We start from the raw sequence: 16,236 nt of genomic DNA, 5'->3' as shown, positions 1-16,236 counted from the left end.
GAAGTTAGGAAGTGGTGACTGGATATGTGGGGAACCACCAGGATGGGTCCCAACCGGGCCCTTCAAGATGGCCCAGTCAGAGTCCAGGCTCCACTCCTCCAGGCTTTACCCACTTTGGCAGCTTTCTGCCCAAGGCTATGGGTGGACAGTGACTCAGAGAGGCCGCAGGAAGAAGGCGGCGGCAGTCCCTCATCCAAGGGGCAATGCTGCCACCTGCTGGCCAGTTCTAGAAACATCTTCCCTTCTCTGCCTGCCTGATGCAAGCAGAGGGGAGAGGCCAAGTGGCCCTGCCCTCCCTCTTGTTCTGCCTTTGAATATCCTACTCTGAAAACTACAGTACCCCCAGTCTTGCGCCCCTCCCGCCACTTCTCAGTTAAGCCCATCTTCCCCCAGGCAGCCACTAGTCAAAGGCAGAGCCTCTTAATCTGACACCTTGTCCCAAATTCCATTCAGTTTCGCACACACTTGATAGGAGCCAGGTGTGGGCTACCACACAGGGGAAACTCATGCAGAGCCTCCTGCAGAGCTGGTGACTCATGAATACAGATAAAATTCCTCTCCCAGGCCAGGTCTCAGCTGAGTCCTCAAGGGTAAGCGGGAGTCTGGCGGAAAAATGGAAAAGGGGATTCCGGGCAAAAACACCAGCAAGGTAGGCTAGTCTGGCTCTTTGGCTATAGAAACATAATTATTTTATTTTTAGTACACTTCTTTGATGTCCCCAAATAATGGAGATGCAAACATTTCCCAGGTTTAGAGATGAAGAGAAAGGGAAACAAGTTTTCTCAGTTGCTAAAATTGGATTCTGGGTTGTAGATGTCTCCAGGTCTGTTGCGACAGTACAGGGGGCTGGTCTAGGTTTGAGGGACGCAACCATGCGACCCGGGGAGGCAGGAGGCAGAGCAGCCTTCTCCCCACTAAAGAGTTCCCCTGGCCGGTGCGGGGAGATGGCTCTAAGTCGCCATCCCCCACCTGGTCCTGCAGCACCCCCACAGAAGCACCCAGGCCCGGAGGGAAGGGGCTGCATCCATGCTGTACTGCCTTTCTAGCCTCGCAGAGTTTCCAGGTTCTGAGAATGGCAGAGGAACCTGCCTGAGCCGGCAGACGTCTCCATGGTAACTGCTGTTGCTAACCGCCGACCACAGGAGAAACACAAATTCAAACCACAGTGAGAAAATACAGGAACTCACTGTTCTTGCACACCTGGGGGTCCAGCAGATGAGTACTGGTCCTAGGTACAAAGAAGGTCAGGGTGTGACATCAGCATAAAATGGAGAAGGTGTCCCTATTCTAAAGTGGGTTAATAAACCTTCCGGGTGGTGGGTGTGAGGCCAACGGTCCAGGACATTCTGCAGCTCTGGTGGTTCTAGGATCCCAGCCACATGTTCCCCCCTGCCCCCAGATGGCACTAGGCCCTTACTTTGTGTCCCAGAAGGCTGTGGTCCTCTGGCTCCCGAAAGCCACCTGGTAAAGCTCATTCTGGGGCCAAATACAATGGAGGCCAAATTAGATCATGTTCTGCTCCTGCTCATAATCCTTCAGCAAAAGAAGTATGTATCTTCGGAAATATACACCTCTCAGTGGTCCCCATTCCCCCAGGATGGAGCCCAAACTCATGTGTCCCACAGACCCTGCTTCACCTTTGGGCCTCCATTTAGCCTTTTTCTGAATCCGCACTTCTCGGTGTGGCCCATCCTGGCCCTGAGCACACTCTCGGACTACCCGCCCACTTCTCTATTGTCTCGCCACACTTTGGACTCCATAAGAACAGAAACTGTATGGATCACAAGCACTTCTCTGAAATCAGCAAAGCACCCTGACTTTAAAGAGGGTATTCAGCAAAGTTTCTTAGACGAAATGCTCTCAACATGAGACCTAAAGGATTGGAGTGTAATTTCAAGAAGAGAAAGTATGGCAGCGTATGCAAAGGCCCTGGGGTTGGAAAGAATGTGGCAGGTCTAAGAAGCATGCTAAGGACATTGTGACTGAGATGTAGAAAAGGAGTGAGCAGGTGGCATAGAATTGGGTCTGTTAGGTTGTAAGTGTTGTGGGAAGTCACTGAAATGTGTTAGGCTGGACAGAACTATTATCCTATATCCACCACATCCTCTTGCCTTTTTACTCTCACTGAACACACGCTCTCTTCTGAGAATCGTTCCCTCAGCCTTCTTCAGTGGTGCTTATTTTTCTCAGCCACATTCCTCCTACCACTGGGTGGGGCAGGTGTCCTCCTCGTTCCTTCTTGCTGTTTCTAGCCATTCGGCCTTAAAACTTCCCAGCTTTGAAGATCAACTTGTCAGTCTGCAGCGTCCCCCCCTATACTGGTCCAGTCTCCCACAAACCCACAAACCCCAGATGACAACCCTTCCTTCCTCCTATGGCTCTTAGCACCTGGCTCGCTGTCACTCCCACCAACACCATCTGTCATCACTCTTGAGACCACCACTCCATGTAGCTGGCTTCTCAGTTCCCTGGGCACCTCTCCCCCAGCAATTTTGTCCCCATCCTATCTCAAATATTCAAGTGCCTGACGTCGATAGTAACTCTACCCTTTCCAGAATCTGGATTCGGTGTCTTTCCCTCTCTGACCAGCACCACGCAATGTCCCAGCTCAGGGCTCCTGAGATCCCATCACTAGCAATCCTTCTCGAAGTGAATGGCTGCCTCTTCCACTCTTAACTCCTACCCCACTCCCCTCGGTTTCTCTCTCCCTACCTCCTTGGCTCCAATTCCATGGCTTATCCTTTAATCACTTCTTTTTTCATATGCTCTCATCTCCAGTATGCATCTCTTGCTTCACTGTGATGTTTGGTAAAGCTTTAACCTGGTAAACTCCCCATCCGAGCCCACTCCATGCCTGGGCCCACACAGCAGACCCTGGCAGCAGGAAAGAACTCGCTCTTCCTGACTGGTCATGACCGATAACCTCGTGTGGGTGCATAATAGCGGCCTGGCAATCATAGACCCATAGGTTCTCCTGCTCTCCTGGATGAATCCTTCATTCCCTGAAGGCCCCCACACCTCCTGTCCCACCTGCCTTCTTCGCCAAGACCTTGCTTCCTAATGCATCTAGAAAAAGCAGGCTGAGAAAGAGCACTTCCTCAAGCTCCCACCTCTGCATCTCCCCACGCACCTGTCTGTGTCCCTGTCCTCTAACTTTCCCCCCACTCCTAGAGATGAGCTGCCTGGGCAGAGGCCAACCCCCGCTCATGCACTGGATCTCATCCCCTCTCACTCTCTCAAGGACATCACACCAGCAGGTCCCTCCATTCCTGCCTCATCAATGTTTCCTTCTCTACTGGGCCATTTCAAACCCTACTGTTCCCATCCTCAGCTCTTTCTTAGGGTGAAACCCCTTGAATGAACTGTCTATGCTCATTGGCTACCATTCCCCTCCCCTGAAATCTTCTCTAATCAACTGATGAGGCCCCTGTGGCTAAATCAAATGGCAAACTCATAGTCCTCATTTAAGGTGAGCTCTTGGTAGCATTTGACATAAAGGATCACTTCCTTCTCCTTGAACCATTTCTTCTCTTGATCTCCAGAACATCGCATCCTTCTGGTTTCTCTTCAAGTCTCTGTGTTCTCTACTTTTCATCTTGTTTGCTGGGTCTGCTCATCTCCTCACTTCTAAGACTCTGTCCTTGGAACTCGACCCTTCACTGTGTAATATATTCTCTGGGAAACTCATATAATCATGTGACATTAAATGCAATCCATACATTAATAATTCTTTAAATTCTATGTTCTACCAAGATCTCTGCCTTGAAACCAGATGCCTATATCCAACCCAGTACTGATATCCATTATCTCTTACCTGTCAATTATCAATTATCTCTGGGCGTTGCCCAACCCTAAACTGTTGGTCTTTTCTCCTGAAATTTATTCCCCAGTGACTTCCCCATCTCAGTTAAGGGCAACATCACTCTTCTAGTTGGTTGGGCCCCAAATCTTAGGGTCCTCCTTGACCCTATTCTTTCTCTTGCTTCCACATCCCATTTATAACCACATCATGTTAGTTCTAATTTCAAAATCGATTGGGAAGTTGACCATTTCTCACCATTCATAGCCATCTCAGCCCCACCCACCAGGTTACTGCAAAGCCTCCTAACTGGTCTTCTTGAGTCTGCTGCTGTTCCTATCAGCTTTCTTAAAGCAGCAGTCAGACTGCTCTGGTTAACACACTGCTCAACAAAAGCCAAACTGCTTAAAATGACATGCAAGACCTTACACAATCTGGCCACGGCCTCATCTTCTTCTCTCCCCCTGGCTCACTCTCTCACCCACCCGAGCCTCACCCCCCTCCACATGCTAAGTATGTCCCCACCTCAGGGGCTTTGCATGGCTCTTCTCTTCCCTGCCTTCTCCCAGACATCTGTACATCTTGCTGTCTTGCCCCCTTCTGGATCTTGCACAAAAGTGATCCCTTAATGAGATCTAGCTCCGCCATGCGATTCAAATTGCAGTCCCTACCCCCTTACTTCCAAGCCCCTTGCCACTGTTCAAAATTCGAACTTACCAACTTACCATAGCACTTACCAACATCTAACAGACCCTATAATTTGCCTATTTATTAAGTTTATTTCGCGGGTTGGGGGCTTAAGATGAAAAAGAAAAGTTTATTTCTCTCCCATGCTACACGTTCTCTGTGGGTATGCACAGAGGCTCTGCTCACCATAGCCACTCCGGGATCCGGGTTACTGGATGGTGGGGCTAACACCATCTTGGATGTTGCTGGTTGCCAAGTGAGAGGGAAGAGGGAGCTTAGAGTCTCAGTGAGAAAAACGCATGTCCTGTCTGAATGACACCCTCATTGGCCGTAAGTAATCACATGGTCCTGACTAACCACAAGGGGCCAAGAATAAAACCCTACCATACTCTGTGAAGGGGGACACTGGAAATACTTGATGGACAACATCACATGATTACAAAATAGGTGATATTTACTAAATGAACAAATGAATCACTTTGAGGGAGTTAGAAACGTTTGCCCTTAATGAAGCCTTATCTCTTGGAAATTGAGGAAGGGGAAGGAATATGAATCAGGCATCAGTGACTAATGAGATGCATAGAGTGTGAGGAAGTCAGGTTTGACTCCCAGATTTTCAGTCTGGGTGAGTGGAGGAAGGGTAACAGTGGTTAAAAAACAAAAGGTAGAGAGGGTGCACATGCAGATGTATTCCCATGTGTTCTAGGTACGGTGTGGATGAGACATCTGCATTCTGACCTCAGTTGTTGCTAGGTAAGATGTGATATTTTGGCATCAGGCCCTTTGCTTGGGACACTGTTTCTCCTTTGTGGTCAGACACTGGGGACCTGCCCAGGATTCCTTCCCTGCTCTGAAGACACTAGCAGCCTGTTATAGGGGCAGAGACCTGCAAAGGGACCGTAAACAAATCTGGAGATTGAGGGCGGATTTTAGTGGGGGAAGGCTATGCATGGGTCATCTCACAATATCCCATCAGTGAATTATTCTTATAGGATTTACCATTAAAGATACTGTCCAGGACCATGCCCTTCCCAGAGCTTCCTGTACCTGGCATCCAAGTGAGGGAGGGGTAGACAGACCTGGCTTCTGGACATGGAACTCTATTCGTGTGCTCATTCTTAACTACAAATTCAGTTTCTTTAGTAGACGCAGGGTTATTTACATTATCTCTTTCTTCTTGACTAAACTTTGGTAGTAAGTTTCCTTCAAGGAATTTTTCTATTCTAACCCACCGAATTTATTGGGATAAAGCTGTTTGTAACATTTCCTCATTATCCTTTTAATATCTATAGAAATGCTATAGCTCCCTTTCCTGATATTAGTATTTTTTTTTCTATCCACCTCTTTTTTTCTTTTTTTACCTGATCAGTTGGACTAGAGGATTGATTATCAATTTTATTGATCTTCTCAAAGAGCTAGCTTTTGGCTTCACTAGTTTTTTTCCTATTGTATTTATTTTCTCTCTTTTTATTTCTGCTCTGATGGTTATCATTCCCTTTATTCTACTTACTTTGGATTTCCTTTGATCTTCTCCCAGTTTCTTGAGGGGGAAACTGAGGTCCTCATTTGAGACCTTTCTTCTTCTTTTTTGGTATAGACCTTTCATGTTAGTATGAGTTTTTCACGACTTTGTCTCTAAACTCTAAAGCCAAAAACAGGCATTGGCACATAGTAGGTATGAAATATTTGTCAAATGAATGAATGAATGCCTCCTGTCTACCCAAAACCCTCTGAAGGGTTCCCATTTTATTCCAAAGGAAGCCAGGTGCTTCCACCATCCTCAAGGCCTTACAACCCACCCCTTCCTACTCCTCTGGCCATTCCTTCTGTCCCATCCCCAGCTACGCTGACTTCTTTGCTGCCCCTCAGACAAGCCTGGCGGTATCTGAGACCAGTACCTGGTCTTTGCACGTACTGTTCCTCTGCCTGGACTCCTGCTCACCCCAGCCCTGTTTCTCCGGGTAAAGAGTGATCTATGTCTTTATGCACAGAGCTTCTGCCACCCCTCATCCGCCTTTCCCTTCTGGCTCCTCCTGGATGAAGAACCATGGTTGAAGACCTGAATCAGGACCCTCTGGTTCCGATCCGCACGGTGGCCCTGTCTGACATCATCATGCCTCTGCTGTAAAACCCCCACTCGCCCCAGCAATCTTGGGGTGCCCTGTCAAAAATCAGGTCTGTTTCTGCACAGCCAAGAACTGGGGTCTGGGGAGGTATCTTCACCTCGTGGGGCACAGCCCCAGACAGATTGTTGATACTTGTTATTCTGAATCTGAGACTCTAACTTTATTCATGTTACATAAGGACATCACTGGCCTCACTGTTTTCAAACGCAATGACATAAAACTGTGCAAAGGGTGTCTTTATGTTTTTATAACCGCTTACAATTTCGTTGGTGTGTCTATCTCCATCTTCTACCCACACACTCTAGTTCGATTTGCCAGAGGTTTTTACGGTCTTTCCCGGCTGGGGGATGGGGCAGGACCACTCTTCAGTTTACCCTGGCCGGGAGAATCCACGAGGTCAGAGGAATACTGCATTCCAAGGACCCTAAAGGGAATTTCTTTCCAGAATCGCGGCTTCACACCCAGGGCCAGAGCATTAAGAAGAGAGGTTCTGTCCGGCTATGCTCAGTGCAGCAGCTGAAAAGCAGAGGGGAGGCATGTTTTCATGGAAACCTCAAACGCCTCTCCTGTGAATTACCTCTGTGTTCAGGCAGCCGAGCTAGACAGCTGCGAGGAAAAGCATGTGTGTTTTGTGGGGGCCTTGGAAAGAAAAGGCCCCTTGTACCGTGGCCAGCGACTGGAGGTGGTGTGGCCTAGGAGAACAGGGGAGTTGGGAGTTCAGAGCTCCGAGAGGCAGAAGCCCAAATCCCACCGGCATTGTGCAAGCGAGCCAGAGGCGGAGCCAGAGAGCCGGGGGAGGCCCGTCTCTGCGCAGAGGCGTGGAGGAGGGCTGCGCCCCCAGCACCCCCGCACCCCCCCACCCGAAAAGGCCATGAAGAATATGGTGTGAAATTCCTAACGGCAATGAGGCCCCTTCCATCCTCCTCTTTTCTTGGCAAACTCAAACTCATCCTTTAAGGCCCAACTCAAAAGGCATTTTTTCAGGGAAAGACTTCCCCAAGGCCCGGGCAAAGGCACTCTGCCTCCTTGCAAACCTGAAGCAAACCCAAAGCAGCGTCGCAGGCTGGGGAAAGGAGAGGGAGACAGTCGGCTCCGAGCCCTCCAGCACGCAGCCGGGAAACCCTGAAGGCGGGACCTAACCTTGTCCTGGTTCCCCTGCCTACCCCTCACCCCTCCACCCTCAACACACACACTCCGCCCATTGCCTGGCCCAGAGCTGTGCTTGTTGGTGTAGCTGGGACTCCTGCCTCAGGATCCTGCCCGGGCTTGTTGCAAGGCAGACTCTAGGATCCCCCCAGACCTGAACCATCTCTGAGAAGAGTGTGGCCCTGAAATCATCCTATTTCTCCAGGTCCCCCCCATTATCCTTATGCACAGCAAGACTGGCACAAAGTACAGTGTTTTTCAAATATTTTTGATCAAGAACCAAAGCAAACTAGAGTAAGAAGCACAGCCTTTGTTGCAACCCTGCACATACATATGTATATAAAACTAAAATTAAAAAAAAAATACTTGCAACAACTTTTCCTTACTATGTGGGAGATATTCTGATATGTTCTACTCTAGTCCATTCTGTGCTACACCATTCTATTCAAACAAGAAGGTTGGTTGTGACTCACTGTCCTATTCACAGGTTTTTGTCCGGCAGTTTGAAAAACAGACATCGATGCTCCAACAACGTTTGATGAATGAGTAAATGACAGATGGAACAACTGAGTGAATGCTTGTCTCTCAGCAACTGTAAAAACAGAGTGGCTGCGATCGATCATTTCTAAGAGCTTTTCATTCAGAATTCTGAGACCTGATGCCTTCTCGTCCATTTCCAACAGCTTCATCGTGCCCCAGGCCTAGGGATCCTTAGTCAAAATGATTCCCGCTGATATGATGGCAGAGCGTTCTATTTAGGTATGTTAATTAGCTAAAGACAGGCAGTGTCTTCTCTGCTAGCCTTCCCAGACTTGCTGTCTCCAAGCCTGGAAGGACCAGCAAAGGCAGGAGGCAAACCTAAAGCAAAGAGATTCCTAAGTTTTGTCTGCAGTGTTCTTTCTTTGTCTTCCACATGGTCACAAGGTTGAGGGTGGGGGATGGGAGTCTCTGTGACCTGGAAGGGTGTGTTATCCCTAGGGCAAAGACAATGTGTTACTATGTCAAGAGAGAGAGTAAGTGTTTGGATGTTTGGCCTGTGGTACCCAGAGGGCTCCAGAACCCTTGGAGATTCCCATCCTGCTGCTAAAGTTTCATCCTCTTAGAGCGTGGGTCTTGGGCTTTCCTGCTCATCAGGGAAGGTTACCACAGCACAAGGTGGGCCTCGAGGAGCTAAGAAGGGGCTGATCTTCTTGGAGAGTCACCCAAGAGGTTCCGCTTCTTATAGCTCATCCATAGGGTAAGACCTCGGGAGAGCTGGAAAAGAGAGTTCTGGTGGAGACCAGAGGGGGTTTCTCCACGGCTTTCCACTGTTTGGACTATAGTGGAGGCTAGTTCCCACCTCCCCAGATTATGTTACGATTATCTGTTATGGGCTGAGTGCTTGTGTGCCGCAAGGCATGGTCACCTCATTTAATCCCCATAACTCTGTAAGGTCGATACCGGTTACTAACCTTAAGTTACAGATCAAGAGACAGGACGAAGAAAGGGTGAGTAACTTCCCTGTAGTCACGCAGCAAGTGTCAGAAGCAGGATGAACCAACCCACGCAGCCTGACTCTAAAGCCTTCATCCTCGGTCACTACGCTCTGCAGCCTTCCCCAGGGGCAAGTGGTTTTGTCAGCCAAGGGTGATGGTGTCCCTTGATTCTCTTCTGAGGGAGGTGCTGGGCTGGTATTTGGAGTCATCACCATGTCTTGTTATCCTGTCTGGAGCATGAAACTCCCACCCCGTCACTGATTATACGTGTTGTGTGTAACACAGTGAAGAGCCCAGGCTTATGACGTCACTATTCTGAGGCTATCATAGTCCTCCAAAACACCTGCTTGACTAGCTTCTCAGTGGGGATGCTTGGGATAAGGAGACTGGTCTCAGCCAGAAAAATGGTGGCTTTCTGGTGGCCGGTAATTAAGGAAAATCAATCCAGAGGAACGGGGATGGGAGAAAGACACCATCAAACTCCCACCAGTTCTAGGATAAAATTAATAATACAATTTGTTGCAAAACTACCATATGGCTGACACTGGACTAAATTCTTTAAAAATATTGTTTCAGGGTGTTTTCACAACAAGCCTGTCAATGACAGGCTTATTCTCATTCCACTGACAGAAAGACTGAGACTCAGAGAAGTTAAGAAATTGACCAAGGTCATCCAACAAATAGAACTGGGATTTAAAATAAGATGCGTCTAACCTAAGGTCATGTACCAAGTTCCTATCCCACCTATAGTTCTGCTTCTCACTTCTATACCCTTACTCAACAAAGTTTGATGGCTAAGAGAAAAACAACAATATTTAAAGTCTCCTTTGTGGGGGTGCCTGGGTGACTCAGTCGTTTGGACATTTGACGGTTGGTTTTGGCTCAGGTTATGATCTCATGGGTCTTGGGATGGGGCTCTGTGCTCAGCACAGAGTCTGCCTGACATTCTCTCCCCCCTTCCTCTGCTCCTGCCCACCCACTTGTGCTCTCGTGCTCTCTCTCAAAGAAGTAAATGAACAAATAAATCTTTAAATAAATAAATCAAGTCTCCATTGGGCTTGGGACACATAAATGGCTCCAACTAGGCTCCATTAAGGAACATCAAGGATGATGCAGGGCTGCTGCAAGAAAGCGGGCTGGTGACAGCTGGCGGCAGAGCATGGGGAGGCCTGGAGGGGAGTGGGGTCCAAGCTCCAGGGTCTCATGTATGGAACTTGGGAAGTATCTCAGGTCCTCTCAGGATCCCTATCTGACCCAATGTCCAGACAAAGCCATCATTCACCAACTCAGCAAGGTGCTAGGCATCCCCCAAGATGGAGGGTCAGACCTGTTTTCTATCCATATCACTCAGTTCCCGCCAGCCAGCCAAGTAGTTCACAGGCACTGCTGAGCCCCTACGTGGTACCTAGTGGAGGCCAAGTGCCTTCTCCTCTCCTCACTGCCTCGCACTCCTCTCTCCACCACTGCTTTATTCCCTCCCCAGACAAGCGGGCAGGAGGACACCTATTTTTACTACTGCCGGTCAGGGCAGCTCTAGGAAAATGCCAGATTTTGAAGGCCAACTTGGAAATAATATCAAATAAGGAAAAACAACATCCCTTGTTTCTGCACCTAAGGGATTGAGCAGAATGGTATAAATTCTGAAAGTTCTTTGAAAGGTATGTGTTGGGGGGAAGATTTGGTCCTACAGGAAAGTCCTTTAACTCCAATATCTGGCGGTTCTTCCAGCAACTGCTGGGAAAACCAGATGAGACAATGAATGTGCTCGTACTGTCAGAAGTGGGAGGCATCCCAGAAATGAGAGGGGTCTGAGCAGCAGGTTGGCCAGAATGCAGTTCCAAGATTGGATCAGCCCGCTGGGTGCCACTTATCAGGATGGTGGCATCTCCTACACGGAAAAGGTGCACAACACCTCAAAGTGGGATTTAAGAGATGGTTAAGGGGACTTCTCAGGGTGGGTGACTCAGGGAGGCATTATTTCTCTGTATAGGTAGCACGCAGGCCACTCCTTACCGCATTCAGTGCTAGGTGGCCTAGCCGGTAGCAGGGAGACGGTAACACCCGTGTGCCTTGAAAACCAAGGAAGAGACAAAGTGGGCAAGTTCATGTGGAAGTGCTATGCCGTATGGTAATTCATTAATTGTTACAGATTCTAGAAATGAAGCATGACGAGAAACAGGCTGTCCAGGCTGGACACTAAGCAGTAGGCATTCGCTGGCATCATTTTCCAATGGGCAACTTTTCTGTGGGAAGGGGTCTTCTGAGAGAGTGCCTGCCATGGCCATGCATACATACCCAGGTCACACAGCCTTGTGGGGGGGTGGGGAGGAACTAAGAGTTTTCAAGAGGAAATGAGGGTGCCTCCAGGCCAAGGGCAAACCCGCAGGCTCTGAAGGGACAGCGTGTGGGCCACTTGTGCTGTGTGGTGACGAATGTGACCCTCCCAGCTCAGACCCATATCACAGCTCGTCTATGTAGATAACGTACTAAGCTGTCTGTGCCTCGGTATCCCCCGTCTGGAAGTGGGAACAACATCGGCAGGAGCTGCTCCATCGGAATGTGGTGAGATTCCTGCAGATGCCAGATGCCACCAGTGGTGTGTGAGCACGGCGTTAGCACAAGAAAACTCTCAGTCCGTGTCCACAGCAGTGACGCCGGGAGCGGGGAGGGACACACACAGGCTGAGCCCAGCCCCAGCTCTCACCTCCCCAGGCCCTCCCTGAGGGATTTAGCTGCTTCCCTGCCAAAGGGCGTCTGAAGCCCAAGCCTGCACAATATGGCCACTTGGGACATTTTGAGCAACAGTGTTGGGATGTGGGTTGGTGGCAACACCATCTGATAAGTTGCTATGGGAGATATTTTATTTTAAGGGCCTGCTTTCCCCTCCTCCACCACCCCCACTGACACTAATGGTTCTCAACCTTTTTTGGATCATGGCCCTTTTGAGAATGTGAAATGGCTAAAGGATCTTCTTGCCCAAAGAGTCCATGTATCTGTGGCATCCACACTTCACTGCAGGGGCTCTATGTGATCCTGTAGGACCCCCATGGTGGGGATGCCACTGTTCGGTGCCATCACATGGGGATTCTCATTTTACAGATGAGGAAGCTAAGGCACAGAGTGGTTAGGTAACTCACTCAAAGTCACACAGCCAGTGAGTGGTAAGATTCAAGGCCACTCCCAGAACCCTGCTGTCAACTAGTGTAATTTCTGGCCACCTAATGACATCACAGGTACCACACTCCCATCTCCGATTTTAATGTCCTGATCTTTCACCTTAATAAAGACACACTAGACTTGAGTGGGCAGAAGTTCCGGACACAGTTAAGTCTCATATCCTGGGCCAATCTTTTTCTTCAAAATGAACCTGCCTGAGAACCAACACTGAGAGATGAAGAGAGGTCCCAGACGGGCCTAGCATCCGTACGAATAAGGAGATAAAACAATATCCGTGCATCCCACCCCCCGGGAAATTGCTATGGGCATCTCTGAGCCAATGAGTACTTCAGAAAATGATAGGAACATCGCTGTTCAAACCCCAGTGGGCACCATAAAGGGGGAGGTAGTCCTGCCCGCCAGGGAGGGACAAAGCATGCTTGCCCAGGAAGTTCACCCGGGACAGTGGCCTATGGCCATACAGGGGCAGGACTGAAGGAGGGGCTGTTCGCTCTCCTGGCAAGAAGCAATGAGAGTGAGCAGGAGGGAAGGGCCACCTGCAGGAGGACGAAGCAACCTTTCTGAGGGAGGAGGGGGCCGGAGGGAGGCTCTGGCAGGAGGGGAGGCGGGAGCAGAGGGAAGGCAGGATCGTTCAGGCAGTGAGAGAGGGCAGCCCCGCTCTATTTCCCAGGCTGCTCTCTGGGATGCAGGCAGGAAGGTCGAGTGTATTACACTGGCCCCACCTCCTCAAGCTCTCTCTGCAGCTGCTGGACTGGACACAAAAGCGTGAGGGACAGAGACACCATCTCTGCTGATTTGTACCAAACTCAGTTTCCAAGGGACCGAGAGGCCACATGTGACAGAAGCCAGGGTGGGGGACGCACGCCACGGTCTGCATTTCCCAGGTAAGCAACTATCTGTGTCAGAGCCAAAGGTAGAGAGGGAGGCCTAAAGGCAGAGGAGAAGGCGGGAGGTGCCTGGCCAGGGATGGACCTAGAACAGTCTATGGAAGGGAGGCAGGGAGGGGGGCAGGGGCTGAGCTGGAACAAGCCCTCAGGCCAGGCTTCTGCAAGGTGTCCCCGCATGAGGTGGGTAAGCTGGAGGCTGCGTTTGGGCCACTCCTGGCTGGCAAGGGTGGTGGAGGTTCCAGGAAAGGGCTGTGCTCTGAGAGCCACTGGGGGTCAGCGTGTCTGGAGAGCAGCCGCTCCAGCCACAGTGTGGCACCCGTGCTCTTCCGGACCAGGAATAATTGTGTAGCCTCGGCCAGAAAATCCCACCCTGAGCCCCTGCCTTCCTCTTGGTCTTGTCGGTGGTCCAGAGAGAACCTCTTGCAGGTCCCAGAGAAAGAAAGCAGAATGCATTCCCCAGGGCTTGGCTTCAGACCGGGGAGGGATTTCCCATCTGAAAAGACAACCTTCTGTCAGGCTTCTGAGAAGCTGTGAGCTGGCAGAGCGCTGCGCGCTGCCTGGAGGAGGCTCACCTGTGGCTCAGAGGAAGGGGAATGAGACACGGGTATAAAGTTGGGTCCGAGTGCGGGAGGGGGCGTGGGGGGAGGGGGAAATGAGTGGTCTGCATGCAGTTCCATCTGAACACGTGCAGCGTGTCGTCCCAGAGAAAGAAAGAAGCCCAAGGAGTCAGTTTCAGTCAAGTCCAGCATCCCTTTGCCGTCCGTGTTCGCAGACCACAGTCCCCGATCAGGCATGCTGGCCTGAGGACACCATGCCTAGCTGGCTAGCGCTGTGTCCTTTCTGTTAATCAGACAGACACGCACGCACGCACGCACGCACGCACTCACACAGCCACTCTTCTAAGAGCCAGTGTGCCCAAAGTACATTGAGCCCGGTTTCCTGCCCAGGGCTATGCCAGCCACACTCGGACCTGTACTGGGGATGCAGAGGGATGTCAGGGGGAGGGAGTGGTCCCTGGGCTTCCGGCCACAAAGGGACATGAGATGCTGGACCCCAGCCACCATGGCATTATGCCCTCCTTCCAACTTTGGCTTCTGTTCCCAAGTACAAAGTGAAGATTCCTCCGCATTGCTCCCCTCCTATACACACACACACACACACACACACACTCTCACACACACACACACACACACACACGCTCACAATAACTGGGTTTATGATTGGGCGAGGCAGTTTGATGAGGTGGGGCTAGGATATGGCCTTATTATGTGCCCCTTGGCCATGAAACTGTCTGGACACCTCCCAGAAATCCTGCTTGTGGCGGGGGGTGGGGGGTGGGGAATTGACAGTATATGGGACAACGCACTAGTCCTTGGAAGTCAGCCGTGTACAAGAGCTTCACACAGACCATACAGTACTACCTTCCACCTTTCCAGTGAAAAAACAAGACTGAGACACTTGCTGAGACACAGGCTTATGATTTTGAGGGTTTGGCACACATCTGTTGAGTGAATGACTACCTCTTGCTGGCAGGTGATACAACGCGTCCTGCCCGAGCGCATCGGGGCCACCAAGGGCAGCGATGGCTCCTCTTATCCTGCCAGAGACAGTGGAAGGTGGGCGGAGGAAGAAAGAAGAAGCTCTTCCTTTTCTGAAAGTAAATGTTCAGTGACTAACACTCCTGACCACCCCAGGCAACAGTCTCCACAGCATGTCTCCTGGCCTCTTTCTCTGCAGAGGGCAGTTTGGGTCAACACGAGCAGGGAGGAGCCCAGTGGTGAGGCCCTACAGCCAAGCCTCCTTGGCCCAGAAAACACAAGGGGCTTTGATGCCTGCAGCAAGCAAGGGCTCTCCCCCCAGGATGCTGTGGCTGCTCTTGGGCATGGCCCAGCCCCAGGGCTGGCCTTAGTCTGGAGGCCACATCTGGGAGGTAGTACCTCCAGCTCTGGGTTTAACATAACGGCCTCGAGCGAAAGAGAAGCCTCAGGGCTGCTGTCCCTGAGCCGTGTGGCCTTGGGCAGATAGGAAACCTCATTAGACCTCCCTGTCCTGGTCTGTAAAATGGAAAGAATATGAAAACAGTAACAGCATCTCTCTTAATGGTTGCTGGGAAGAAGAAATGAAATCCTGGTTGTGCGTGCTCAGCATTTTACCTGGTTCCTAATGTCTGCCCAGAAAGTGAAACTACTAGCATTACCCCCTCTGAGTTTCCCAGAAGGTTCTCTCCAGACAAAAGCAAACTCAGCCCCCTGGTCTGAAATTGCCCCTCACCCCCAGACCTGTAGGAGCCTGCCTCTCGCTCCAGGGACTCCTGTAAAACAAACGGCTCACACAAACAATCCCTATTCACCAACCGTAGCAGGCTCTCTCCATGTCTTCAAGCTAAAATAAAACCACTTAGAAAATAAAACTCAACGGCTTCCTTGTCTCATGCCTTGCTGTCAAACGCTAAGTCAATGCTTCTCGAATCAGGGTACGCACACAGCCGGGGGGCCTGTGGGGTTTGCCAGAAATGCCTTGGGATAAATACGGCACACATGGGGAAAAGTGAAACATTTACACTGAAGGTAACTGAAAACACTGTCTTTGTTAAAAAAAAAAAAAAAGAAAAGAAAGAAAGAAAGAAAGGAAGGAAGGAAGAAAAAGACAGTACTTAGTGGAAAAAAAAAAGAAACATACAATGAATGTGTGTATATGTATATACATACATGTGTGTATGATATACCTAAATTAAAAATACGTACATATAACATTGTATGCCAACTATAATTCAATAATAAAAATGTTTCTCTAAGAATATATAAAAATAAAAGACATATATTAGGCAAACAAAAATAAATAAATAAATAAACTTCCTTTGTGCAGGTATCCTGAGCCAAGCAAAGATTCCGCTAGGAGGAGCAGGACCAGACGTGCCAGGACCAGACGTGCCTGACGTC

At 49.9% G+C, this 16,236-nt stretch overlaps 1 long non-coding RNA gene across 2 annotated transcripts; it reads left to right on the top strand.

Moving 5' to 3' along the window:
* The first annotated feature begins 572 nt into the window (after positions 1 to 572).
* LOC132026082 (uncharacterized) lies at positions 573 to 8,440 on the top strand. Of its 2 annotated transcripts, XR_009406763.1 has the most exons (4): positions 586 to 649; positions 5,193 to 5,239; positions 6,478 to 6,661; positions 8,246 to 8,440. It is a non-coding gene; the product is annotated as an uncharacterized LOC132026082 (long non-coding RNA). The 2 variants fall into 2 exon arrangements; XR_009406764.1 differs by lacking the exon at positions 5,193 to 5,239 and having other exon boundaries at positions 573 to 649.
* Positions 8,441 to 16,236: the final 7,796 nt, after the last annotated feature.

The sequence above is a fragment of the Mustela nigripes genome, chromosome 10 (assembly GCF_022355385.1).
Source record: "Mustela nigripes isolate SB6536 chromosome 10, MUSNIG.SB6536, whole genome shotgun sequence".
Lineage (NCBI taxonomy): Eukaryota > Metazoa > Chordata > Mammalia > Carnivora > Mustelidae > Mustela > Mustela nigripes.
This window is presented reverse-complemented; position numbering and strand designations above follow the sequence as displayed.